Here is a 26979-nt window from a genome sequence, read left to right as displayed (position 1 = left end):
GCTGCAGGCGGGTGGTAAGGAGCGAGGAGTCCCAAACTGCTAGAGGGCTCAGGCCAGGCTGAGGGATCCCCCCACTCACTAGTGCATGAATCTCGTGCACCGGGCCTCTTGTAAAGACATATTGAAGAAGAGAATATATCCCAAATCCACTCTTATCCCCACTACCTACTCTGGTCTAAATCTCACTTGAATGAACTGGTCTCTGCTTCCAACCTTGCAGCCCTGCAGTCTGTTCTTAACATAGTGTCCAGTAATTTCTGTTTCACAGAGGAAAAGGCAGAGGCATGCTCCCACCTCAGGGCCTTATGCTAAATACTTCAATGCATAGGTCAGCCCTCCTACCCAGCAAAGTGCTCCAGTCCAGAATGTCAGTGGGCAGAGTATGAGAAACCCTGCCTCAGGATCAAAACTCAGACTCAGTTATGCTGTTAACATCCACAGACCTTTATAACTTCTTGTCTACAGGTGATTGGAATGATTGCACGTACTTCTAAACAAATATACTGTAACTGACATACACATGCATGCTCATGTTCCTACATCTAACTGAGCATTCTGTGTTCAAAATAGTTCCTTTGAAAAGGTTATTCATTTGTTTATGTGACCTGCTGTTTTTACAGTTGCTTTTGAGACCTGCAGCAAATTCTTTAAATCTCCTTATTGGTATCACATTCTAAGGGTAAATTTGGAGATATCCAGTGCTTTTGAATACATTGCGATGAGTACTGAGGCTGGGTAGTAATTCTTTTGTAAGATGAAATGAAATATGACTATAATGTGATAATTGGCTATAAAGGCAGTTTAAAAATATACTGCTTCTATAAAATATTTTCATCAGTAAATATTGGGAATAAATGTTTTATATTCTCAATTTGAAGGAGAGTATTTGTGAGGGAAAGTTCTAAAAAGCAGTGTTCATCTGAGTCACATGTTGAAATGTTATCTAGGATTAGGGACACAGGCACTCATGTAGTATTGGGAACGTAACTTGGCACACTTTGGGAGAGCAATTTGATAATATTATTAGATTGAAAAATGTTTGTACCCTGTCATTTAGGAATCTGACCTGCAGCTATTAATTTTCAGAAACATTTATGCCAGTAAGCAGAGATACATATACATAGAGCTATTTCTTAAAGCGTTGTTTATAAAGTGGAAAAAGAAACAATCCAAATACCTATCAACAGCATATTGGTCACCAATCATTAGTACATCCTTCCAGTAGAATACTATACACTGCCAACAATATATGTGGACTGGCATGAAAGGAGGTAGAAAATATATTAAATTAGGGGAGGTGGGTGTTAAAAAACACACACCAAAAACTAGTATGTATGGTATCCAGCACAAAATTATATATGTCAGATATGCGTAGAAGAAAAATACTAAGCTAACTATGGGAGTAGGGTACATTCCTACATTTCAGACATGTTTGATTGTTTTAAATGAATCTATGTTTTACATCAGAAAAAGAGAAATTATTTTGAAGCCATGGGACAGTCATCTTGCTTTATAGCCAGATCTTTCATTGTTTTGAGGTAGCCTTTTTTGTATTAATAGGTAACATAGCAAAAGATCTTCCAGAAGTTCTGTATTTGTAGTCAGGAATATCTGACATTGTCCACAGATCCCTAGGGCTTTGTTCTTCACTGCCTTAAAAGTTTGTAATTCTTCACTTTAGAGTGAGAATGCCAAAGGTTAGTTATGACTGTTTCTTTTTTAAAGTCTTAGGCTTGCAGTATGTGGTGGCGTGCTCATCTGCGTTGCTCCTGCAGGTGGTGCTGGTGGGTTTGCAGTGTTCTTGGTGTTTATTAAGTCAAGTTCCCCTGAACTGGGAAATCATTTCATTACTGGCCCTTCCTGGTATATTGCTGTTTTCATGTAATTGTGGAGAATCAGCTGTTATTCAAGAAATACAGTGTAGCAGAAAAATATGTAACAAGTTCTTATTTATCTACTTTGTTACTTGTTGCAGTCTTTGGGAAACTTGAATTTATGTCAACACAGAATGATCCTCTCTAACTCCTTTAAAGTTCCAAAACTTCATCAAAATTGTCAGGAGAACTAATTTTTTTGAAATGAATTTTCTTTGAAGTCCTCCCTTCCCTTTCTCTTTGTGTGTCCAACTCCCCCTCTCCTCTCTCTTTCTTTCTCCCAGTCTGTCAAGTTCAAGAGCAGCTCAGATGCCATGAATTAAGTGAAACACAAAAGGGGAAAGGAGACCCTTTGGAAGAACAAAGGCCTCCCATTAGGCTGCCATGTTCTCTTTTGAGCAAATGCGCACCCTGCCCAGTTTCTCTTGCTGTCCCCATGCCCTGCACAGAAGGTAAATAGGCAGATCCTCATTACCCCGAGTTTCCCCCTCTCCTCCAGGCCACACACAGGCTGCAGGGCTTTGATGTCTTCAGGCATTCTCTGAGAGTTGCTTTACTCCTTTTAAAGAGCAACAGGGGAGAGATGGAAGTGAGAGCAATGCACACTGAGTAAAACCCCACAAGGAAAGAAAATGAGCTGCCAGTGGGCCGCAGCCCGAGAATCCGGGGCAGGTGGGAGGGACCCAGCGTTGCTGCCATTCTTCTGCTCCATGCCTTTTAAAGCCTGTATTTTAAAAATAATAACTTCGATTTACATTCGCTATAGATTGGTGAGTTAGTTTCTCCTTTCTGACAAAATAGGCAAGTGGGAGTAAGTTTAATTGCTGAGCACAATTCTTATAATACTGAGAAATTTGCTCATCTTCCTGCATTTCATTGGATGTTGGCTCTGTGGTATCATGTGGATGGCTTAGCATAGGTTTGTGGCCTTACATGTCTTTTCATTGGGCTGGAACTGAGAAATGACAGGGAAAAAGCTTTGAATGGCATATAAGAAAAGGGATAACCTATGTGGAACCAAACTTAAAATTTGGGAGATAAACTATTGAAGTTCATATTCTGCACACTTGCAATGAGCCTGCTTATGGTAATGCTTTAATGTTGCTGACAAACAGCAGTTGCATTTGCAAAGGAATGTATGATTCGAGCTGTTTGCTTCAGTTAATCACTTAAACGTCATCAGGGTAGCAAGTTTGTGGAAATAGTCAGGAACCTTAATTCATTGCAAAGTGGAACTATCTGATAATTGGAGGTTTGGACTATATGTATTTATTTTTATTCCTTCAAAGAAATTGGATAGTAAGTGGTTCACATTGAAATCTGGCTTATACACTTGAAGTAAAAACCAAACAAACAAATAATAATAAATATGTTGACTTCATGAGGAAATGTTTTGACTTGAATGGACTCTGGATGTTGCTTTTCAGGAACCACACCCTTGGTTTCTGGTTTTCTGGGTGTAGTAGTTTGCAAGAAATCCTTTGGTTTATATACTTGGCAGCCAAATAAAAGGCAAAGGGCTCCTTGCTTTGTACTGTGTAGGGAATCACATTTTCTGTTGTCTGGGCAGGAGGTTCCTAAAGGTGCAGCCCGGAGCCTCAGGAGAGACTGGGGTTCTCATTTGATCTCGCTGTGCCTCTCTGGTCATAGGTGTGATTGTTTGTCGGCTTCTGTTCTTTGAGGAGGCATCAAATCTTCAGGAGGAATTGCTTCACAGTCCAACACACACTGCTCAACTGTGGCATCCTTGCTGCTACAGCTATGCTGATGTCACGGGGAGCAGTGATTGACAGTTTGATGGGGGGAGAGGAGAGTGAATGCAGGACTTACTGAATGCACATCTCCTGCCATCACCTTTCTGAACACAGCTCTGACCCCATTGCATGGCTTTGCACCAGCCTCAGTATTTCTCTGCTAATCTGAGAGGCCCTGCACCAGAGACCAGGCAGTTACAGTCCCACATATGGACACTCTTTCCTGAAGGAAATGACTTCTTGACACTTCCCAGGTTTCTGATCGCACCTTCCAAGTCAATACTGATTTGAACAGTTTTCAAATACTATACTCGGATGAGATGAAGACTTACACAGTTTTAATTATTTAAATAATTTAACATTTCAGGACCCCGTGGCTTTAAATTTAGAGATCTATTTTTTTAATTTTGAAACATTATGCTAATAATATTGTTATAAGAATAATAATACTAATTAGGAAAATAATAAAGTAAGTAGTAAGTTTTAAAGCTAAGAATAAAGAAATTCATTACTGGGAAAGTGATGAGAGAGGCCTTGAGAGTAATAGCCCAGCTCTTTTTCTGAGTTTCCTGTGAAGCCTTTTGAACAGTTACTGGCAAGATTTTAAAGATGAAATGTATTTGTGACTAAAACCGGCCTTTGCAATAGGCAGCCTCACTGCTGCGCCCTCACGGGCCTCACTGTAGAATTAGACTCAAATGACAGCTGCGAGGGAATAGCGCAGTGCGATGGCCAGACCCGAGTTTACTGAAAGATTGAGCGTGCACACATTTAGAGCTTCACACCAGTTCGGGGAAGTAGGATTTGTAAAAAATGGCAATGGGCAGCTTTTTTTCCTGGCACGGGTAGATTTTGATTAAAAATCATCCAAGGGACTGCAAGCTGTACTCTGGGGAGGGGGATGGGTAAGGAGGGGAGGGGTCTGATAAGCCAGACTTCAGAAAGTGTCTGTGGAAGGCTTGGAACTGGGGATGGAGGAGAGAAATGAATGAAACATCAAGATATTTGAAACAAACTTTAATAGATTGTTGCAGCTTGTTTCTATAGACATTGTTGGGAATAATGCAGGGAGGATAGTGCATGGTGGTCCTCCAGCCAACTCTGCATGCTTTCTGGTTTCGTATGGCCCAGGAGTCAAGACTGAGTTTTACATTTTTAATGGGAAGAAATAAAAAGAAGTATAGTATTTCATGACACATGAAAATGGTATGAAATACAACTTTCTGTGTCTATCAGTAAAATTTTATTGGGATACACCTACACCCACTTGTTTCTGCGTTCTCTAAGTATGTTTCTGTGCTGCCCTGGTATGTTTCCATGTGATCTAGGTACTGGCTGTAGCTGCTCTTGTGCTGCTGGGCAGAGTTGGAGCAGTTGTGATGAGATTCATGAAAACTAACGTGGTTATTTCTGCCCTCTACAGCAGCGGTTGCCAACCGGTGGCCCGTGGACCGCTGGTGGTCCGTGAGGTCTGAAAGGTTGGTGACCACTGCTCTACAGAACAAGTTTGCTGTCGTAGAGGATTGCCTGTAGTACATTAGAGTGAGCAGTATAGCTTTTCCTAAGACTGGGAATGTTTGCCATTAACAAGTTTGTTTTCTGTGCTCTTGTGTTTGTTCATCAGGAATCAGTGCTTTTTCTAGTCAATGGTGTCATTAATTCTGCTCTCAACAGAACATTGTACAGTCGGTTGTTCTGTGCCTGTGTCTGCCAGAGATAGAATTTCTTAGGGGCCTTGAAAAGATAGTTGACATTGGGCTTTTACATGACCCTTAGTGTTTTTTAAGGTGAGGGTCAGGGTGTGTTACAAATCACTTTTGCTTTGCTTTGTTTGAACTTATTTTAATGTAGGCTTTTATGAACGCTTGATCTTCATGTGTCATTGAGATGGTTTCCTTTGCGTATTCTTTCCACAGCCTCAATCTTTAAGTTCTAACTTAGCCTAAAGGGGAAGGTCATTCTTCTTTCTGACCCTTCCCTGAAATTAATTGTGCTAAATCGTCAGTCTCCTAGGTTTTAAGCTGTCCTCCTGCAGAGGACTCTTGTTATAAAATGTCCATGTGCGCTGGCTCCTGTGCACAGTGTTGTAGCAATAGAGCAGGGACACTTGGGACTCTGCGCTGTTAAGTGCTTCTAAAGTGCCAGGTAACATTAATGCAATCATCTGATCCACAGCATTCATGTAGTGTCCCCCATCCCCATCCACCAAGCTAAGTGTTGTAAATGTGTTAAGATCACATCCCTGTAGGACAAGCATGTCAAACGCAAAGGCTAACATGGGCCAAATAAACAAGGTGTAAGTTTATATGGGCTGCAAAAAAACAAAAGCTTCAATTTTCATAGAAATGTAGGTTTATTTCAATAGAGACATGCTGAATACAAAGGGCTGAAATAAATGAGTAATTGTTAACAAAATAATAGAACATTTTAATAAAAATTAATTTTTTTCTTAAACATTAACTTACCAGACACTGAATAACTGCACAAATAATAAGCGTAACACAAATAAACCTACTTTTCTTCTTCTCCGAAAGCGAAATATTTCCTGTTGCGCACACCAAACAAGTCGGTACAACACTAATGATGTGGCAGTCGGCTGCTAAAATATTCGATGCTAGTATTAGTGGAGAGAAATGGTATACCTGCACGTAAGGCGCATAAGGGAAATGAATGCAATACGATTATAGTAATTAGTCATTAGCGAACATTGTAGCTTGTTATTATTCACTAGACGCCCAGTGCATGGGGCCCCTCAGCCTGGCCTGTTCCCTCTCGCAATCCAGGACCCAGAGAGCCGGTTTCAGCCTGATCCCTGCAGGCCAGGCCAACGGACCCCACTGGTGCACATGCACTGGGCCTCTAGTACGCATAAGATCTTGGGTTAATCTCTTCCTTCCATCTCCCCTCCTTCCCTCTGATATTCATTAGTCTGTTTCATGTTTCCATGCCAGTGGTTCCGCTCCTGCGTTGAGTGTCTGCAACCTGGTGGTCAGTGCACATCATAGCTACTGGCCGGTCAGCTGGTCGCTTAGGCTTTTATATATATAGATTATGCATTACAGGATATTGTAAAAATTAAGTTATGAAATATGTATTAAAACGTTTCTTATATACTGTTATATTGGCTGGGCCACAAAAATATTTGTTGTGGGCCATATGCAGCCTGCGGGCTACGAGTTTGGCATGTTTGCTGTAGGAGGAGGGTGGAGTTGTCAGTCTGCATTGGGGTCTGGTCTAGATGAAGAAACATCCTATATAATAAAGAGGTAATATGCAAGTTGACCATCACTCCAACTCAAGATGGCCACTCCTATGTGGTCAAAGATGGCCACCACAAGATGGCCGGCAGGGGAGGGCAGTTAGGGGTGACCAGACCTGCAGGGGAGGGCATTTGGGGGCGGCCAGGCTGGCAAGGGAGGGCAGTTAGGGGTGACCAGGCCAGCAGGGAAGGGCAGTTAAGGGCAATTGGGCTGGCAGGGGAACAGTTTGGCGTTGATCAGGCTGGCCAGGGGAGTGGTTAGCGGGCAATCAGGCAGGCAGGCAGGTGAGTGGTTGGGAGCCAGCAGTCCTGGATTGTGAGAGGGATGTCCAACTGTCCGTGGACATGAAGAGCAGACAGTCGGATATCCCTTGAGGGGTCCCAGATTGGAGAGGGTGCAGGCTGGGGTGAGGGACACAATCCACCCCCCCCCCCCCTGCACGAATTTCATGCACAGGGCCTCTAGTAAGTGATATATAGTTCTCCAGAGGTCCATTTCTAGACCTGTCTTACTTAGAATTTATATAAAGCATTGGGGAGTGCTGCCCTAGTAGCATAGCATCTGTGACTGCAATTGTCTGAATAAGGAGAAATGGACAAAGCTATAATGTACAAGTTTAAAATAATGGGCTTGGGGAAAATATTCCATTCTACACTTGTAGGATTATGGTTTTCAAGCTATTAGTAGGGAAGAGAATTTAAAAGTTGTTTATTATTTGAAAAGGACAGATTGGTATACTGTGGCCAAAAGACTAGTTCTGGATTTTAAATGAAAGTTTATTGGAAACATCAAAAAAAAGTTCCCACTCTTGTACATAATGATCTCTATTTTCTTGAAAATATGTTTTTATTGATTTTAGAGAGAGAGGAAGGGAAGGGATAGAGAGATAGAAACAACGATTGGCTGCCTCCTGCACACCCCTACCGGGGATCAGCCCACAACCTGAGCATGTGCCTTGACCAGGAATTGAACTGGAGACCTCCTGGTTCCATGCTCAACCACTGGGCCACACACCTGTCTTGTTTTTAGTCTGTAGATTTGGACACAGTGCTTCAGTAAAGGATGGTCCAGAAGAGGGATGGCCAAGGATTGGAAAACAAAGGAACGGAAACACTTCCGTCTGCATCATTACAAAAATTCAGCTGTGTTAGGCATTCATTCACCTGGTTACTTGTTGAGAAACTATGTTGTAGGCCCTGTGTTGGCCTCACAAAATCCTCTGTCACCTCTGCCAGACAGGAAACTGCTGGTCCGTGCAAAACGTACGTCTCACTAGTTTGTTTTTGGTATGCTCTTATAGGAAAAACAAAAGGACCAGAAATACGAAACAGCCGAAACCGGTTTGGCTCAGTGGATAGAGCTTCGGCCTGCGGACTGAGAGGTCCCAGGTTCGATTCCGGTCAAGGGCATGTACCTGGGTTGCGGGCACATCCCCAGTAGGAGATGTGCAGGAGGCAGCTGATCGATGTTTCTCTCTCATTGATGTTTCTAACTCTCTATCTTTCTCCCTTTCTCTCTGTAAAAAATCAATAAAATATATTTAAAAAAAAAAGAAATATGAAACAGATAAAGCCTTGCGATTGCCTATGATCCCAGGTGATGGAACCCGAGTAGGTGGCGGAGCTGCAGTTATTTATCAGCATTTGGGAGGCAGGTAGTCTGGGGGTTGAGAGTGAGTTCTAGAGCCAGACGCCTGCGTTTCATTCCTGGGCTCTCTGACACTCTGCATCTTGGTTGCCTCATCTGTGAATTGGCTGTTTTGAGGATAATGCATGCAAAGTGCTAAGGACAGTGATTGGGCCACAGTAAGGAAGGGCCCACGAAATGCTAGCTGTGAAGTGGAAGAATGCTAGGACTCGGAAAGACTTAGAGAACCAGACCCTGGACTCGAAGAGCAGAGAGCCCCTGCAGTACACCCAGTGAGAACACCTCCGAGCAGCATGAGAACATCCGTGCGTCACGAATCCTGGGACAGGACTATGGTGCAGAGACCTATGGAACGGGGGTAAGAGTTGCTTGGATAATAGAGGATGGGTCCGCCGAGTGTCGAAGAGCCTTCCAGGAGCCAGGATTAGTTGAAGAGAAGCGTCCTCAAATAACGCAACTTGTCCCTCAGGAGATATTTGATGGCTGGAGACATTTTTGATCATCATGATTGGGGGGAGATGAGTGCTACTGACATCTAGTTGTCAGAGGTTCGGGTCACTGCTAGACATCTGACAGTGCACAGGACAGTCCCCATAACAAACCCTAAACGTCAGCAGCGCAGAGGCTCAGAAACAGTGGCCTAGCACCAGGGGTAACAAAGGCCCCTGGGAAATAGAAGCCTGCATTTATAATGTCATCTCCACCCACCGCCCGGTGAACACGTGTGTGCACACTTAGCTCAAGTGAGTCTAGCTCCAGCATCTCCTCTCACTGTGCAGTCCGGAACCTCAGATGGCACTGGCCTGCTCCATGCTTTGTGTCTCCCTCCCAGCCTAGACGCAGCAAGGAGAAATGGACGTTTGCTTGGATTAGAACAGTGGTTCTCAACCTTCTGGCCCTTTAAATACATTTCCTCATGTTGTGACCCAATCATAAAATTATTTTTGTTGCTACTTCATAACTGTAATGTTGCTACTGTTATGAATTGTAATGTAAATATCTGAAATGCAGGATGGTCTTAGGCGACCCCTGTGAAAGGGTTGTTCAACCGCCAAAAGGGTCGCGACCCACAGGTTGAGAACCGCTGGATTAGATGTTGCAATAAAACTGTTTGCAAGACTCTTCTTTTCTAGGTATCTTGCATCTTTTTTCACTGTATTTCTCTCTTACAGGCACTCTTTTGCACACTAGGCAAGGTGATTGATTAATAAAAAAGTGAGTAAGGAAGATTTAGTTCATGACTTGAATAAAGAGAAGTCCAAGCTTGAAGACATAGAGATCCTTGGCATTTTGTCTGTAGGACAGTTTTTGAAGTCACTATGGTTTGGGTGGGGAGAGAGGTGACAGTCTATGCGTGAAGTGGAGGGTGGCCTGGTGTGTGGGATCATTTTGGAGTGAGGCAGTGTGTGCTTGGATACTTTGATCAGGGAGAAGATAGGGACCTTTCCCTTTTATCCCAGACCTGTAAATTCGGCTATTTGCAGAACTCTCCCATAGGCACATTGACTTCAACACATCCAGACTTATCCTTGTCCCTTCACCTCACATTTTCCCTTCTTGTACTTTCCTCTGTAGCCCCACAACTTACTCAGTGGCTCAGGCTGAAGTTCGCGGTCATTCTGGTCATCTACTTCATTTAGTGATAGATAAATAAATAAAAGCCATCCTGGGCCAGAAGTGCTCTGGTGGGGCCAAGGCAGACGTGTGACCCGCCTGAAGGAATGTACCTGCAACCCAGGCTCCTCAGGTTAGTTTTCCAAATATGAATTGAATCCCAAATTATAGAACCTAGGAGGGAGCCAGCCAACATCAGACTTGCAGCAAAACAACCAACAATAGAAGTAGACCCTCTTCCCCGGCAAGGACTTAAGAGTAATCGGATCAATCAGGTTTAGTATTAAAGTTATAAAGACTTTAATAATAAAAGAGGGTGTTGAAAACATGGGCAAAGAACAAAGCATAACAATGAGGAGGCAGATTTGTCAAAGAAGCAATTTGTAGAAAGGAAGGGAATAGTCACTGAATTATAGAAACTCAGTGAACAAGTGAAGTAGTAGGTTGGACTCTTTTTGAAGAATGGATTGATGACAAGGCTCAGAAAATGAACTAGATGTAGCAGCAGTTATAAATTAGTTATAGGTTATAGATGAAAGATAAAATGTGTAAGAGAAGTTGGGAGATATCAAGGATAGAATGAGAAGGTTTAAAATGAATCTAATTGGACTTCCAGCGAGAATACAGTTCTTAGCTATTATCAATTCAAATACATACTGGCTGAGAATTTTCTAGAATTGACAGAAGGCTGGAGTTCTCAGCTTCAGGAAACACAATGAAACCCCACGCTGGATAGATAAAAATTCTACCCCTAGATGTATTATATGACACTTCAGAAAATAAAATATGAAGGATGTCTTAATAAGGAAACAGAAGGAATAGACAATTGCTCATAATGAGGCCCCATTTCCCTGTACTCAGTAACAATGGAAGCCTACAGATATAGCAAGCTTATTAAATGCTGAGAAATAATAATGATCAGCTTAAACATTTTTTTCCCAGATAAACTTTTATTCAAGAATAAAGATGAAGTGCATTTTTTCCACAAATAAAAAACGGAATTGGCTCCCATCATACCTAAGCTAAAGAAAATTTTAGAGGCTGTCCTTATGAAAGGATCTTGAACTCAAGAGGAAAGACTGAGGATGGAAGAGAGAATGGTGAGCAAAGGGATTGGTAACGTGGGTAAATCTAAGTAAACTCTACACGCCCGTTTTAACACCTTGGCACATAGTAAATGCTTGACTAACACATAGATGATTCATCAGTTTCCTGAAATAATGTGCTTCTTGTTCAACCACGGCAAATAGAGGAATTGACTTCCTACTCAGGATTTTTCAAAGAGAAGCTGGAATCTAAGAAGGACTCCCAGCAGGATTCGTCTTACTTCGCAGAGTTCAGAGGCACAGTCAGTACCTGGGATGTGATTTGGAATGGCTGAGTTTCTTAAAAGATTTGTGCCTATTTATAGGCTGCTGAGCAAGTTGTAACTTAGTTATTAACTGAGTTTACCGCCATTTACCAAGATCCTAAATATCAGTCTGGATTTATAGTGGGAATCTGGAATTTCTGCTCATAATGTTCTCAGATTTCACATCAATTAACTAGAAGACAGTTCTAAATTTATCATTTCTGAGAACCCATGCTAATCTAGGAGAAACAAAAGAGAATGAATAAAATGGAGATTAGTATTAATTAAATGGCCAAGAACACCACAAATCAGAAGCCACTCTTTCTCCTTTATGGCTCTGACTTTATAAAAGAAGTATTTGCTAATAAAAAACATATTTTAACTGCTGAAATTTAAATATGCTATCAGAAGTATAGTAGGATTTTGTTAGGGGGCTGCCTTTATTCAAAATCAATAGATGTGCGCTCTCAGTACATATTCCTCTTTTGGAAATAGTTTCTTTCGAGGAGTTTTATTGTAGCCTTAACACCAATGTCCCTGATCATTCATTCAACACATAGTTTTGAGCACTTGTCAGGTTCTGCAAGCACTAAGGTTGCCGTAATGAGTAGGACTGATAGGTGGGGCAAGTAAACACGTTTTAAAATGAGAAGAACAGAGAGAACCAAGTAGGGTGACATGATCGTAACTTGAGAAGGGAGATGCTTTTTAGACCAATATTTGGGGAAGGTCTTGCTGAGGAGATGACATTCAGACAGAGACTTAAACAGCCAGAAGAAGCCACCTGGGCAGAAGCATCTTGGGTTGAAGGAGCAGAAACTGCCAGGGCTGAAAGGCCCATAGGAGCATGGTGGGGGTTCCCATGGTGTGTTCGGTGCTGAGAGTGTATTAATGCGGTGGCTTAGCTGGCCCGACATCTTGTGGAATCATTTTGGTTTTATGATGGTGTAGAAAATTATAAGAGCTAAATAGATGTGCAGAAAGAATAGAATTGAGACTGAAATCCGTAACTTAACACCATCATGTACAAATCAAAAGACCACATTTTGTCCAAGATGTGCACATATAATAGGAGTTTTGCAAAGTTGCCAAACATTATGTGGCAGCCACACTTTTTAGCAGAAAACAAATCCTTAGTGTAGTCTGAAAACTCTAATTTTACTTTACACATCAAATTAGTAACTTAGTAATTTGCATATTTGTTATTGGTGGGTTGCTTTCAGCCTAGTAGAAACTGAGACTGGCTGAAACACAAGGGAATCAACGTGGCTTCTGTGATTGAGAGACCGGAGCGTCAGAGACAGGACTGAGCTCCAAATGTTGCTTTGCCCTCAGATTCTTTTCCTCATGGTTGGAAAACAGCTGCCAGCAACCAGGGAAATATGCTTCCTGTTCATGTCCAGAGAAAGGAGAGTAACCACTCACCGTTCTTTATGCAACATGAGAACAACTACCCAGAAAAGCCCAGGAGCTCTGTCCTTGGTGTTAGTGGCAGAATTGAGTAAAAATGCTGAATTCAGAACATTGAGGTCTTTCCCCTGAGCTGAGGTCGTTGGCTAAATGGCATTGCCCTTCTCCAAGTGGGAAGAGTGGGAACGGCAGCCAGCATGCACTGTGAGTTTGTAGTGCAGTCAAGCATGAGGGTCAAGAATTAGCATTTTGGATCAGTCAGGCCCAGGAGTGACACAAAGAGAGTGCTCTGAAATCAGTGTTACAGTGAGAAGTGGATTGAGGATGGTCCCGAAGGGCCACCAACATTTAACAGAAAGAGAGGAGCCTGTGAGTCAGAATTTCCAACTTCAGTTTACCCAGCGTTGCTGCTCTGATGTAGAATGAGACAGGAGTGATGACTGTGGGATTTGTTTCTCAAGTATTTCTTTTTCCAGAAGAATAATTACTGGAAATATATTAAGCTTAGAAATTGAGATTTGAATTTACTCTAAGCAAAAACATCCCTTAACATTTAAGTAAAAACATCTCTAAAATTCACATATCTATAATAATAATGTAATATGCAAATTAACTGAACGGCTGAACAGCAGAACGACCGTCCCAACGACCACACTATGACACACACTGGCTCCAGGCCAGCCAAGGCGGATGTGATGTGGGGGGGGGGGGGGCGTCCTCCATCACCCCATGAACACCCCGCAGAGGGAGGCCCAGGCTACCCAGCCAGTGGTGCTGCAGCAGGTGGGTGGAGCCTCCCTCTGCAGGGCGGTTGATCTGGGGGCCCTGTGATTGATTGTCCCACAGAGGGAGGCCCAGGCCACCGGCCAGTGACTCTGTGGTGGGTGTGCGGGGCCGGCCAGTGATCACCCCACAGAGGGAGGCCCAGGCCAGCCAAGCAATTGCATCCCATGCCTCTCACCCACAGAAAGAGGCCACTGGTGGTGGGGGAAGGGTGGCAGCTCCACACAGATGGCAAGCAGTGGCAGCAGCAGGGGCAGGGCCAGCTGCCAGCAGCCAGGGGAAGGAAAGCCCCGATAGGCCCTGATCCCTGATCCCTGGCCAGGCCTAGGGACCCTACCCAAGGGGTCCCGGATTGCAAGAGGGTGCAGACCGGGTCTCTAGTATTTTAAGAAAAGAAAATGACAAGCAGAAGAAAATTCAAATGTATGTTATTTTCTGTATTCTGCCTTGTATATAAGGTCAAGAATCTGGCCTTTGAGTAAAGTTTTATCATGTATCCTATCTAATAAAAGGGTAATATGCAAATTAACAGCCACTCCATCACAAATATGGTGGTGCCCATAGCCACAAGATGGCGGCACCCAGTTCTCTCAGCTCCGCTGGAGTCCCCCAGTCCTGGGGGAGCAGCCACTGAGAGCGGGCAGCATGAGCATTCCACCCCAGCCGCGGAGGGCCTCTGGGCAGCAGAGGGAAATGCTTGCGTCGTTGCCCCGGCGATGAGGCAAGTGTCATTGCAGGCCAGGCTGAGGGGACGTCCCCCTCCTCCCCCCGCACAGATTTTGTGCACTGGGCCTCTAGTTTTGTTGTTTTGTTGTTTAAATATATTTTATTGATTTTTTTACAGAGAGAAAGGGAGAGGGATAGAGTTAGAAACTTCGATGAGAAAGAAACATCGATCAGCTGCCTCCTGCACACTCCCCACAGGGGATGTGCCCGCAACCAAGGTACATGCCCTTGACCGGAATCGAACCTGGGACCCTTGAGTCCGCAGGCAGATGCTCTATCCGCTGAGCCAAACGGGTTAGGGCCCTCTAGTTTTATCATAAAACAGATTTTGAAATATTCCTGGGAATAAGTAAACAAACACTTCCTTTGAATTTAATGGATTTTTTTAAAAAAATTGTGACGTCTTTGATTAACTTACAATATAGTTTTAAAAGTACATTTTGCAAGTGTAATACTGAAGGTATTTAGCAATTCATTTTTTAATTTTGAGCTGCAGAAAACTACTCAGTGGCCTTGAATTCATGAATTGTAATAGCATATAGTATATTTGATTTACCCAGTGGTTTTTCCCATTAGATCTCTGCTTGTCTCTGGTCACTTAAATGTCACTAGTTTAGCTATTCTTTGAAGTGCTACCCATGTCTTAAAGGAAATAGGGAAGCAATTGTGACAGGGTGTACTGAAGTTACAGGGAAATGAAAAGTGTGTCTTGTAATATGAAGGCAGCATTGAAGGGTTGGATACTGAGGAAGAACTGAATACTTGTATTTTTTTTAGTTCTTATTAGTAGTTCTTAGTAAGGAATGTTAAAATTTATGACTCACACTACAGATTATCCCTCATATACCTAGTACATCTTGGAAAATTATTATTTTCTCATTATAAAGGAATAGATGGTTAGGTTTGCTGCCTCCTGTCTGAAGGCCTTGGTGATTGAAAGTGGGTTATGAGTGGTAGTGGATTGAGTGTCTTATGTGCAGGGACTCTGCTCTCCTTAAGTCGTCATGAAGGGACAGGGATGCTGTCTGTGCTTGTTGTGTGTGGGAGAGACATGACGAACTGCTGACCTCTGGTGTCTTGTAGACCATGAGATACTGGCCAGCAGACTCCATTCGGAGACCATTGAGTTCTTTACACATTGTTTTGTTCCTATGCCTCACTTAGTTCCAAGGAGTGAGAGAAAGCATTGCGTTTTCTGTTTCACATTTCAGACACTGTAAATCTTGGTTCAGCATGTGGCAGCATCTTCTGCAGGGTTGGTGCAAACACAGATTTTGGGGCCTCCCATGCAGTTTCTGATCCCGTTGGTCTGGGGTGGAGCCTGAGAATGTGATAAATTCCCAGGTGATGTTGCTGATGCGGATTCAGGTACTGCCCCTTGAGAATCACTGCTGCAAAAAAATTAACTTTCAGTAAAATCAACCAGCGGTCCTATTCAGTTTATATAAGGAAAAGATGCACCATATTAACTACTATTTAAATTAGATTTTATATCGCTTCCATCTCTATTTCTCTGGATGTTGGTTATAACATTAAAGGACTCACAGGGAGCACACTCTGAAAGTATTATGTTGCTTTAGTAAAATAATGGTTATTGTTTGGTAATTGGTATCTTGTAACTTTTCACAGACACATTATTACTGTCACTCGACAAAGGCACGTGTGGGCAGGGGAAAATACTTTGCATTATTTTGCTTGATGATTCCAGCAAAGATGGGATTTTTTTTTTTTTGGTATTTGTTCTTTATAAGAATAATTATTATTTCACTCAATGAGTACTGAAGCTTTTTCAGTCACTCTGAGGCCAGCACAACCTCTTTGCTGTTGCTGGCCGAGCGCGTTTCTGTGCATAATCAGTAGGTCTAGCAGGATTACTGTTATAAGGACCACACCTGGCTTATTTAAATTGGGGAGATTTCAGAAGAATGAAAGGCCTGTAGAGGAGCCAGTGGATAGCCAGGAAGGGTTTGTCAGGTGGCAGCCATCGTGTTCTTGTAAAGGGAAAGAAAGGGAGGGCGGGTTTTCCTTGTTACAGTTTCTGCTCCGGAGAGTTTGGGGTGGGGAGTGCTGAAGTTTCTATTTGTTTTGTGTATTTATTTGTCTCAAGGTGTTTTTCATTTTGTTTTAGGGAAATCCTCTTACAATTTAATGTTTTAAAAAAATTCCTTAAAGAACTTAAAGTGCGTACAAATTAGACTTTTTTTTTCCCAAGAAAAAGAATTCTGTTTCTTTGTTTTCAGTAGTATACTGCAGTAAAGTGTCTTAGTAAGTTTTGGACATTGTTGGAGAATTGTGGCAGAATTTTATGTTAAACTTTACTTTCATTATAAACTAGTATGAGCCCCTTCTCTCACAAAAATAACTCTTTTTTAAGAAGGCAGTTTGAGGTATTTACATTTTTTATTTTGTTTGCACTATTGAATCTAAGCTCTTGATTCAGAGTTTTATGAAATAGAAACATCACAAATATATAAGGAAAAATTATATGGGCTAGTTACATGAGCACTGAAGACAGTAATATAAAACATAGGTGGTTTTCATTAATTAGTTACACCACTCAGTCTGTTCATTAATTTGTACCAGTTACACCAACTGTTACAGAAATTCAAACATAGCTGTGAAGTACTGGTATAGGGCAGGCCAGAGTCAGTGCAGGTACCAACTCCTCCTTGGTTGAGGCTGCTGAACTCTCTACTGGAGAACTCTCTACAGAATTTGGAGGCCTCGTGGTAAAGAGGATGATGGTCAACCAGTGATGGTGAACGAATTTCCACACCTGGGTGCCAAGTGTTGATCTTCCTCATTTTCTAAGACAAAAATGTGATCTTGTATCTTTTCTCAGAATGCTTTGCAATGATAGCAACCTATATTCATCTGTCTGTATCTATTATCTTTGTATATACTCAAAGCTAATTGAAGTAGATACTTGTAAATTGGAGAGAGGTTCATGTTGGATGTGTGTGTGTATGTGTGTGTGTTAGTTAAATGTACCCTTTAAAGAAAATAGTAAGTAGGCTGTTTTATCCAGCTTCATGAAAAAGTAACACCTTATGATGCATGTTCCAGGAACTTTCTAATTGGCCTGTGTGTTCCCACAGTGAGGACAGCTGCTGGTCCCTGTGTAGTAGACGAGGAAGTGGGCACAAGAGAGGGGCCTGCCCAGGGCAGCAAACCATACCTTGGTGGGCAGTCAGTCCGTGTTCCCCACGTGTGTGATCGTTCCCCCTGAAAGTGCTATGTTTCTCATACAGCTTAGTCTTGCCTTTTTCTCTTTTTGTATTCATAGATTGGGAAAGTAAGAACTCTCCTGCCTTCTGAGTTACTAAACTACTCTGTTTTCAATGAATCAGTTCAAAGAAAGAGTATAGTCTTTCTACACCTGGTAAATATTTTCTGCTAATTTCGTAGCCTCTGATAAATCCAGGTGTTATGATGATTGCCTTTAATTCTGTGGGATGACTATAAAATGACTTTCCAAATATATATCTATTTCATTTGTAACTCTGAAATTTGTTTGATTTTTTAAAAATTAAATCTTTATTGTTCAGATTATTACAGTTGTTCCTCTTTTTCCCCCCATAGCTCCCCTCCACCCGGTTCCCACCCCACCCTCTGCCCTTACCCCTGCCACCCACTGTTCTCATCCATAGGTGTACAATTTTTGTCCAGTTTCTTCCCACACCCCCCACACCCCTGTCCCCCCCGAGAATAGTCCACTCCCTTTTTATGCCCCTGATTCTATTATATTCACTGGTTTATTCTGTTCATCAGATTATTTATTCAGTTGATTTTTAGATTCACTTGTTGATAGATGTGTATTTGTTCTTCATAATTTGTATCTTTACCTTTTTCTTCTTCTTCCTCTTCTTAAAGGATACCTTTCAGCATTTCATATAATACTGGTTTGGTGGTGATGAACTCCTTTAGCTTTTTCTTATCTGTGAAGCTCTTTATCTGACCTTCAATTCTGAATGATAGCTTTGCTGTATAAAATAATCTAGGTTGTAGGTTCTTGCTATTCATCACTTTGAATATTTCTTGCCACTCCCTTCTGGCCTGCATAGTTTCTGTTGAGAAATCAGCTGACAGTCATATGGGTACTCCGTTATAGGTAACTGATTGTTTTTCTCTTGCTGCTTTTAAGATTCTCTCTTTGTCTTTTGCTCTTGGCATTTTAATTATGATGTGTCTTGGTGTGGTCCTCTTTGGATTCCTTTTGTTTGGGGTTCTCTGCGCTTCCTGGACTTGTAAGTCTATTTCTTTCACCAGGTAGGGGAAGTTTTCTGTCATTATTTCTTCAAATGGCTTTTCAATATCTTGCTCTCTCTCTTCTTCTGGCACCCCTATAATTCGGATGTTGGTACGCTTGAAGTTGTCCCAGAGGCTCCTTACACTATCTTTGTATTTTTGGATTCTTTTTTCATTTTGCTTTTCCAGTTGGGTGTTTTTTGCTTCTTTGTACTTCAAATCTTTGACTTGATTCTTGTGATCCTCTAGTCTGCTGTTGAAACTCTGCATAATATCCTTTATTTTAGTCAGTGTATGCTTAATTTCTAGTTGGTCCTTTTTCATAACCTCGAGGGTCTCACTAGATTTCTTGAGGGTCTCACTAAATTTATTGGCGGTCTCACTAGATTTCTTGAGGGTCTCACTAAATTTATCGGCGGTTTCTAGAAAATTCTTGAAAAACCTTTAAAGTGTGGTTTTGAACTCTATATCCAGTAGTTTGCTTTCCTCCATTTCTGTCATTTGTGACTTGTTTCTTTGTCTCCGCATTTTTTATGCTTCCCTGTGTTGATAGAGTGGCTTTCTGTGTTAGGTGTCCTACAGGGCCCAGTGGCTCAACCTCCCCAATTACCTGAGGTGGACACTCTTGGTGCACCCGTTTGTGGGCTTTGTGCACAGTCTTGTAGTTAAGTCTTGATTGTTTAGGTATCACTGGGAGGAATTGACCTCCAGGCCAATTGGCTGTGAGAATCAGCTGTGTCTGCAATGGAAGAACTTCTGAGCTGGAGACACTCTTCTGGGGTAAGACTTGCTTCAGTGGGGCTTTGGTGCTCACTGAGTCTGCCCCCTGAGTGTGTCACTTATGGATCTGAGGAGTTATAATTGGATGGTCCCACTCTCACCCCTGGGTACACTGGCTTTTGGATTTCTAAGGAGATGCTAATTTAGCCTCTGCCTGAGGCTACCCAGCAGGAGCTATGGAGAGCTTCCTCTTCTTTGTTTGGGGTTTGGAGGTGCCCAGATGAGGCCCATCTGTGAAGCAATGCAAGCTGCTGTGGGGCCTTGGACCTTCTTTTGGAAGTTCTGGGTCTCTCTGATTCAGCTGCAGTTTGTTAGGTAATTTTCAGGTTGCAAAGGGCCAGGGCATTCATATGCAAAAGCCTCTGTGCACAGCTTGGGTGGGGCGGGGTCACAGGGGACCAACAGGGCAGAGCAAGCAGTTATGGCTGCTCCCCAGTCCTACCCTAAGAGGCCCCGAGTCTCAGTGTCCCGGTAATCGCTGCAAGCACCTCTGAGAGAAAGCCACCCTCGAGTTCTGCCCAATGCCAGACAGTCCAGTTTCTCCCCGTATGAGTCTGGATCCCGAGAGACTCACCTGGAACTGGAGCTCAGAGCAGTCGGGAGCTTGAGACTCCCTCCCGATTGAAAAAGACACCGGCGTCCTCAGCTGCCAGCCCTTTCGGTGTGAGCCTCTGTACCTCTGCACTTTACTGCTGCACCGCACCTCCTCTGAGTCTCAGTGCTTTTCTCTTTCCTTCTAGTTGTAGAATTTCCACTCAGCCAGCCTTCCTGTGGTTCTGGATGATGTCCGTTTTGTCATTTAGTTGTATTTTTGAAGTGGTTGTGCGAGGCAGCAATTTCTGGTGTTTACCTATGCCACCATCTTGGTTTCCTTGAAATTTGTTTGATTTGATATGAATTGCTGTGATGGCGTCATGCTTCGAATGCCTGTGCCCTAGCCAGCAATGGAGAACAGTTCGGATTGGCCCTTGTACTTAGATTAGGCTCTAACTTCTTTAGAACAAGTTGTGAAATTAATGCTAATAGGGTTTGTTCTGTGATAATATAACTTTAGCAATAATCTCTATATGGTAGTTAATTGAAGTGCTTTGTAAATAATAGTCTTATAAGATTAATCTAATCATCATAATACAAATTAACCTAGGTGAAGATCAGAGAGGTCAAGTAACTTGCTTATGGAGATTCAGGCAGCCAGAAATGAGATCAGCATCTAGATCAGAATCTACATATTTTGACTCCTAGAGTGCCTTTTAAAAATTCTTCTTTTAAAGTAACACAACATGCCTAAGAGAATAAAACAGACCAAAGGACAGTTCATATGGATTTTCCTTTTGCTTAACTTAAAATATTAATGTGGGAACAGAGAAGACAAAGGTTTTATTTATTTTACATTCAGTATTTTCTCTATTAACAACAATATAGCAACCATGAATGAACTACTGAGCGCCATGAAGCTTTCAGATACATTTTATTTAGGCCTGCGGAGAACCCTCAAGGGTATTATGGTACTTGATTTACAGAGAAGGAGACAGGCTTAGGGGCAGAATCCTAGAGTTTAGGATGTGAGAACCGGAGTTTAAACCTAGTTCCCTCTGGTTTCAAAGCCCATTACTAAATGAAGCTGGATTATTTTTGGAATTAAAATTTAATTATAAATTCAGCCCTTTCCATGCTAACCGATGAACTGATCCTGATGGTGGAATCATTTCCTCCCTGAGTTCACCCATCCAAGATGCTGTGAGCACGAGAGGCACACTGAGGAAGTACAGTGAGACCGCATCTTCCTCTGGAATGATTTCACTGTGGGAATCCTGTTCACCATCTTTATAATGTAGTTTAAAGGTGTAGGTCATATCCCCTTTAAGAAGGTGTTTATAAAGTATTTGTAGCTTATAAACATGTTTAAACTATAGTAAACTATTTTGAGCAAGTTCAAAGGTATATTTCGTCTAACTGAACATTTGTCTCCATGTTTTTACTTTTATAGTTGACCAAGCAGTGATTAATTTCCCAAAATATTTTAAAAATAAACCTTTCAAAATTAGTTAAAACACCTTTAATGGAAAAAGATGTTACAGCAAAGAGTGTTATTAAAAATTAATATAACATTTCACGTGTCTGATTGATTGGCTTGGGGAAATAAAAGCTCATTATCTTAAATGAAATTGTAATGTTGAGAGTATAAAGGAAATTCCTTCTTCTTTTGTTAAATACCCAGAATTGCTCAAACCAGGAGATTCTTTGCCTTAAAACCTGACTCACCCACTGAAATTCATCTTTACCCAGGAATCTTGCATTAAATTACCATCTGGCTGGCCAAGAGCGGGCGATGCACAGAATATGAGCATGAGATATTAAAAATACATTTAGAGTAGCTCACATCCTATGTTTTGTTCCCAGCAGCGTGGAGATCTTCTAGCACAGAATTGTAATGTGTGTGCGTTTTAATCTATACTATTCAAAATGAGGAGTAATGTACATTAGAATGCCTGGCATCTTTCTGTTTGGGGGAGTCATGTTAGGGCTTCTAAAAGGCGAGCTATATTGATGGATTTTATTGTTCTTCCAGTTAAATTCTTTCTGACCAACTGGAGCTTGCAAGGATGAGATGAAACTTATTGATGCTGTTGACATTATGGAGAGATTACAAAGTTGCTTGACTACGCCCAGCATCCCTTGCAGTTGCTCATCATCTTCACTTGGCAGGGCTGGGGGGCTCATGGTTATTGAATTCCTCCCCTGTTGGGCACATGCTAGACTAGACACATCCTCGTACGGGCTGGCACTTTTAATACTCATGGAAGTGTGGAAGTCCAGGCAGTAGAGCATAGAGAGGAAAACATTCTGTCCAAAACTATGCCTTGCTTTTTGTTCAGTCAGCTTGTCAACCCTCCCTATTGTTTGTCCTGTGCTGTGGGCAGTGCCAGTGCTGCAGACTGTCGCAGCGCCTGCATCCAGCTGGGGTTGCGTCCAGTGCTCATGTGGCCAGAGGGGCAGCCAGTTTTGGAATTTTTTTGGTGGGGTCAAATTTTAGGTTTTCAGAAGACTATAGTTAACAATACTGTATTATATACCCCAAAATTTGTAAAGAAAGTAGATTTTATGTTAAAGTACTCTTACCACTCACAAAAGTATTTTATTTAATGTGTTGATTTTTGAGAGAAGGAGAGAGATCCGCAACCTTGGCTTATCTGCGTGATGCTCTCACCAACTGAGCTACCCGGCCAAGGCTGCAGAAGGTTCAGCCCTGGCCTGATGGCTCAATTGGAGCATCGTCCCGAATACCAAAAGGTCTGATTTCCAATCAGGGCACTTAACCCAGATTGTGGGTTTGATCCCCATTTGAGGCGGGGCATTGCGGGAGGCAAACTAATTGATGTTTCTTTGTCTCACTGATATGTGTGTCTCTCTTTCTCCCCTTCTTCTCTCTAATATCAGTGAAAAAAATTAAAAATTAAAAAAAGACCAAAAAAAAAACCCCAAAACAAAAAAAAAAAACAACCCCAAAATATTTTTTAATTCAAAAGGAAGTTGAGAAAAGGAGACTTGCAGGTGATGGATAATTTTATGCCTTAATTGTGGTCTCATGGGACGCACTCATCTCCAAACTTGTCAAGTTGTATGTATTAAATATATACAGCTTTTCATATGTCAAGCATACCTCCATACAGTGTTCTTTTTTAAAAAGTTTTCAAAAGAATTTTTAAATCTCTTAAGAAATGTAATTTGAGGACTAAAATATTAATACTCTTCTTACCATTACAGTAAAGATGATTTTCTGGCCTATGAATTAAAAGTTAGTTAAAAAACATGGAAATATTTAAGATCATTACTTAAACATTTTTATTATAACAGAAGAAAAATCTTATATTTGTTAAGTATTTATCAAGCGATTATAATAACATCATTTTTATAATTCCTGATTATTATAAAAATAGCTTATAATCTTATCTTAATTTTAAAAACAACCTTAATTTTAAAAAGAAATAATTTGTCAGTGAGGAACTTCGGGTTCAGGTGTTGTGTTAGCTTCCTGGGGCTGCTGTAACAAGTGCCACAACCTGGGCAGCTCAAAGAACAGAAATATATTGTCAGAGCTCAGGAGGCCAGGAATCCGAGATCACGGGGTCAGCAGGGTTGGGTCCCGCTCCAGGTGGTGTTGGGAAACTGTTTCCTGCCACCCCACTTCCCTCTGTATGTGTCTGTGTCCAAATTTCCCCTTCTTATAAGGACAGCAGTAGCACTGGCCGGGGCCCATCCTCATGACCTCATTTCAACTTATTCATCTGAAAGACCATATTTCCAGTAAGATCACATGTGCAGATGCTGCGGGGTTGGCCTGTAACATTTTTGGAGAGATTCAGTTCATAACAGATGTTGAGTGCTTTGCTTGGGGTTTCTTAAGTAGTGCCATGAAAGTGGTACTTGTTGTTTTTTAAAAAATATTTTTTATTGATTTTAAAGAGGAAGGGAGAAGGATAGAGAGAGAGACACATTTATCGGCTGCCTCCTGCACGCCCCCCATGGGGCATCGAAACTGGGGTATGTGCCCTGATGGGAAATCGAACCAGGAACCTCTTGGTTCATGGGTTGACACTCAACCACTAAGCCAGATTAGCTGGGCCAAAAGTGGTAGTTTTAACAGAACATGACAACATACCTATAATACCACACTTAAAGTTCATTTTCTATGATTGTCTTATGTTGGGTAAATTTTACTTAAAATTAACTGAGTTTCCAACCTTAAGGAAAAATCTGGAAAATAGTGAAAGAAATGACACCTTGCCTATGGGGAAAACAATTTCAGAGATAGATTTCTTATCAGAAACCATGGAGGCATTGCCCTGACATTTTTCAAGTGCAGAAAGAGCTCAAAATCCCCAATTCTATTTCCAGCAAAAATGTCCTTCAGGAATGAAGAGGAAATCAAGACATTCTGAGATGAAACAAAGAATTTTGTCACCAGCTGACCTACCCATAAAAAATGGCTGAAGAAATGAACTTAGTTTTAAATCCAACAAAACATGTTCAGGACTTGTATACTGAAAACGACAAAATGCTGATGGAAGAAATCAAGGAATACTGTATATAGAGAAGTGGAGAGACATACTGTATCTGTGGATTAAAACACTCAACATAGGAAGTATCAATTCTCCCCAAATAGATATGCAGGTGTAAGGCAAATCCTATCAAAATCCCCACGAGCTTTTTAATAGATAAGGTTCTAAAATTTATATAGGAATTCAAAGGAACTAGAATAGCTAACACATTTTCGAAAAAGAATAAAATGGGAGGAATCAGTCTCTCTAATTTCAAAACTTAGAAATAGCTGCAGGAATCAAGCCTGGGAGTTTGGTGGTGTGATTGGCACTATGATCAGTAGAACCAAATAGAAGACCTAGAAATAGACCCAAACAAGTACAGCCCGCTGATTTGTGACAAAGGAATAAAAGACATTCAGCGGAGGAAGGGTAGTCTTTCCGACAGAAGATTTAAAAATAAAACCCTAACCTAGACCCCGCACATTAGGGAAAAGACAGAGAAGACATCTTCAGGATGTGAGGCTTGGTGAACGGATTTTAAACACGACAGTGAAACTGAGTTTATAAAATTGAAAATTGAGTAATTAGACTTTATCAAAATTCTGTGAAGAGAATCAAAACACAAGCTCACACTGGCAGAAATTATTCGCAAAGCACATACCTGATAAAGGACGTTTATCTACACAATATATAAAGAACTCTGAAAACTCAGCCCTAACAAGAAAATAAGCAGCCCATTAGAAAATAGAGATTTTTAGAAAAATCCAAAAGGAAGAAATAGATACTCCACTGAAGAAGATTTATGGATGGCAAGTAGGTATATAAAAAACTGTTCAGTATTCCTAGCCACTGCTAAAACTTCAGTAGAGCTATGCGACAGTCATACTTTCCCCACTGAGAAATGTCAGGGTTGGATTCTGTAATGATGATGTGTTTACTGGATGCCAGTGTCAGATGGAGCAGTCAGTGAGCTGTGCACAGGCTGCAGAGATACAAGGTAGCACAGTCCACAGAAGGGATCCGAAGCACATGCCACTTACTAGCTGCCTCTTAGTGGGGTGGCTTTCCCTACAAACCTCCATTTAAATGACAGAGTAGAGCCACTGACTTCGCTCTGTGTTTGCCCCACAGCATGCTGAGTGCTCCTCTTTAGTGGTCTGTGCAGATCTGCCTCCACTAGTGGGTGGTATGGTGACCAAGAGTTGTTGACTTACTTGTGCCCCAAGTCTGTTGTACTACTTACTTTAATTATACAATTTAAATAATTATTATATAAACCAAGGAAAAGAAAAATGATGCTTTTGTGAAAACTTTAACTTGAATGCATTGAAAAGATGTGATAAAGGGTCATTACTAAAAATGCTGTTGAATTAGACTTGAATAGGAGAGCTGTATGATATTAGGGATTGATTATTCTAAAAGAAAAGAATGGAAAAGATTCTGCATTCAGAAAGCTTCACATGTCTTAAGTTCCTGTCTTACTTTTAAAGCAGTTTTTCAATATGTGGGTCATGGGGTCAATTAAGTAGGTTGAAAACAGCAGTTAAAGAAAATAAATGTATCAGTGCATTACATCCAAGAAGTAGCATTGTTTCCTGAGACTTTCCTTTTTCTTTATATTTATTCTATACATATTATGTACAGTGTAAAATGTGAGGATGGAAAAGCCTGAAAAACAAAGCTAAATAAATTGAAACTGAAAAGATTAGGGTATGTATTAGTGATATAATTGTCATCCAAGGAAGAAGAGGAAACTCAACTGAAAGCAAAGGTTTTGGTCTGACATAAAAAATTGGTGAATGAATGTATATTTATGAACTTTGCATTAAAATTAAATAGTTATGATGTACATAGTGTTTTTATGGCACTTATTTTAAGTTGACCTAAGAGGCATTATTTAGGCCTCAATTTACTTTTTATAAAATCTATAGTAATAAAAGCATAATATGCTAATTAGACTGGAAGTCCTGTCCTTCCCAATGACCTTCCACATGAAGCCAGGGCTGCGAGGGAAGCCCCGTCCCAGGTGCCTACCAGCGGCCTGAGGGAAGCCAGATCCTGGGTGCCAGAGGGAAGCCGGTGGCAACAGCTGGGGGAAGGAAGGCCTATTCTTGCACGAATTTCGTGCATCAGGCCTCTAGTAAGGTTATAAGAGTAGTTATTGCCCTCTTTCCCAATGGAAACAACTATCACATCACATATGGACTCCTAAACTAGATATAAAGTGAAAGCAATTGAGTTGGATTAATTCAGGTTAAAATGTGAATGACTGACAATCCCACAAACCTCCCGGAAATCTGGAATTTTTTTTTAAGGTTGTCTTTTTTGGGTTACATTTTACTGTATTTCAGACAGAGGACCAAATGTAGTGGACATTTGAGACTATGAGTAAAGCTCTCTGTTCCCTTGCTTTAGGTCTGACTGTGCCATGGTTGGGGGAATGCAGGGGAGAGATGGTAGCCATCCTCCCTCAATCCATCTAGAGAGACC

The 26979-nt window shown here is 41.5% G+C and overlaps 1 protein-coding gene across 2 annotated transcripts in view; it reads left to right on the top strand.

The window, feature by feature from the left end:
• POU2F1 (POU class 2 homeobox 1) overlaps positions 1-26979 on the top strand; it is a 122625-nt gene that overhangs the window by 32209 nt on the left and 63437 nt on the right. Inside the window, exons 1-2 of one of the 2 annotated variants that reach the window (XM_081112569.1) lie at positions 10111-10282; positions 11092-11249. The exons of the other annotated variant lie outside the window; for it this stretch is intronic. The gene's annotated coding sequence lies outside the window, so the exon portion shown is untranslated. Of the gene's footprint in view, positions 1-10110; positions 10283-11091; positions 11250-26979 lie in introns of those variants that run through there. 2 annotated transcript variants of the gene reach the window in all.

This window comes from Myotis nattereri (genome assembly GCF_964212035.1).
Source record: "Myotis nattereri genome assembly, chromosome: 18".
Lineage (NCBI taxonomy): Eukaryota > Metazoa > Chordata > Mammalia > Chiroptera > Vespertilionidae > Myotis > Myotis nattereri.
Note: the sequence above shows the minus strand (reverse complement) of the source record. Positions and strands in the feature narration are given on the sequence as shown.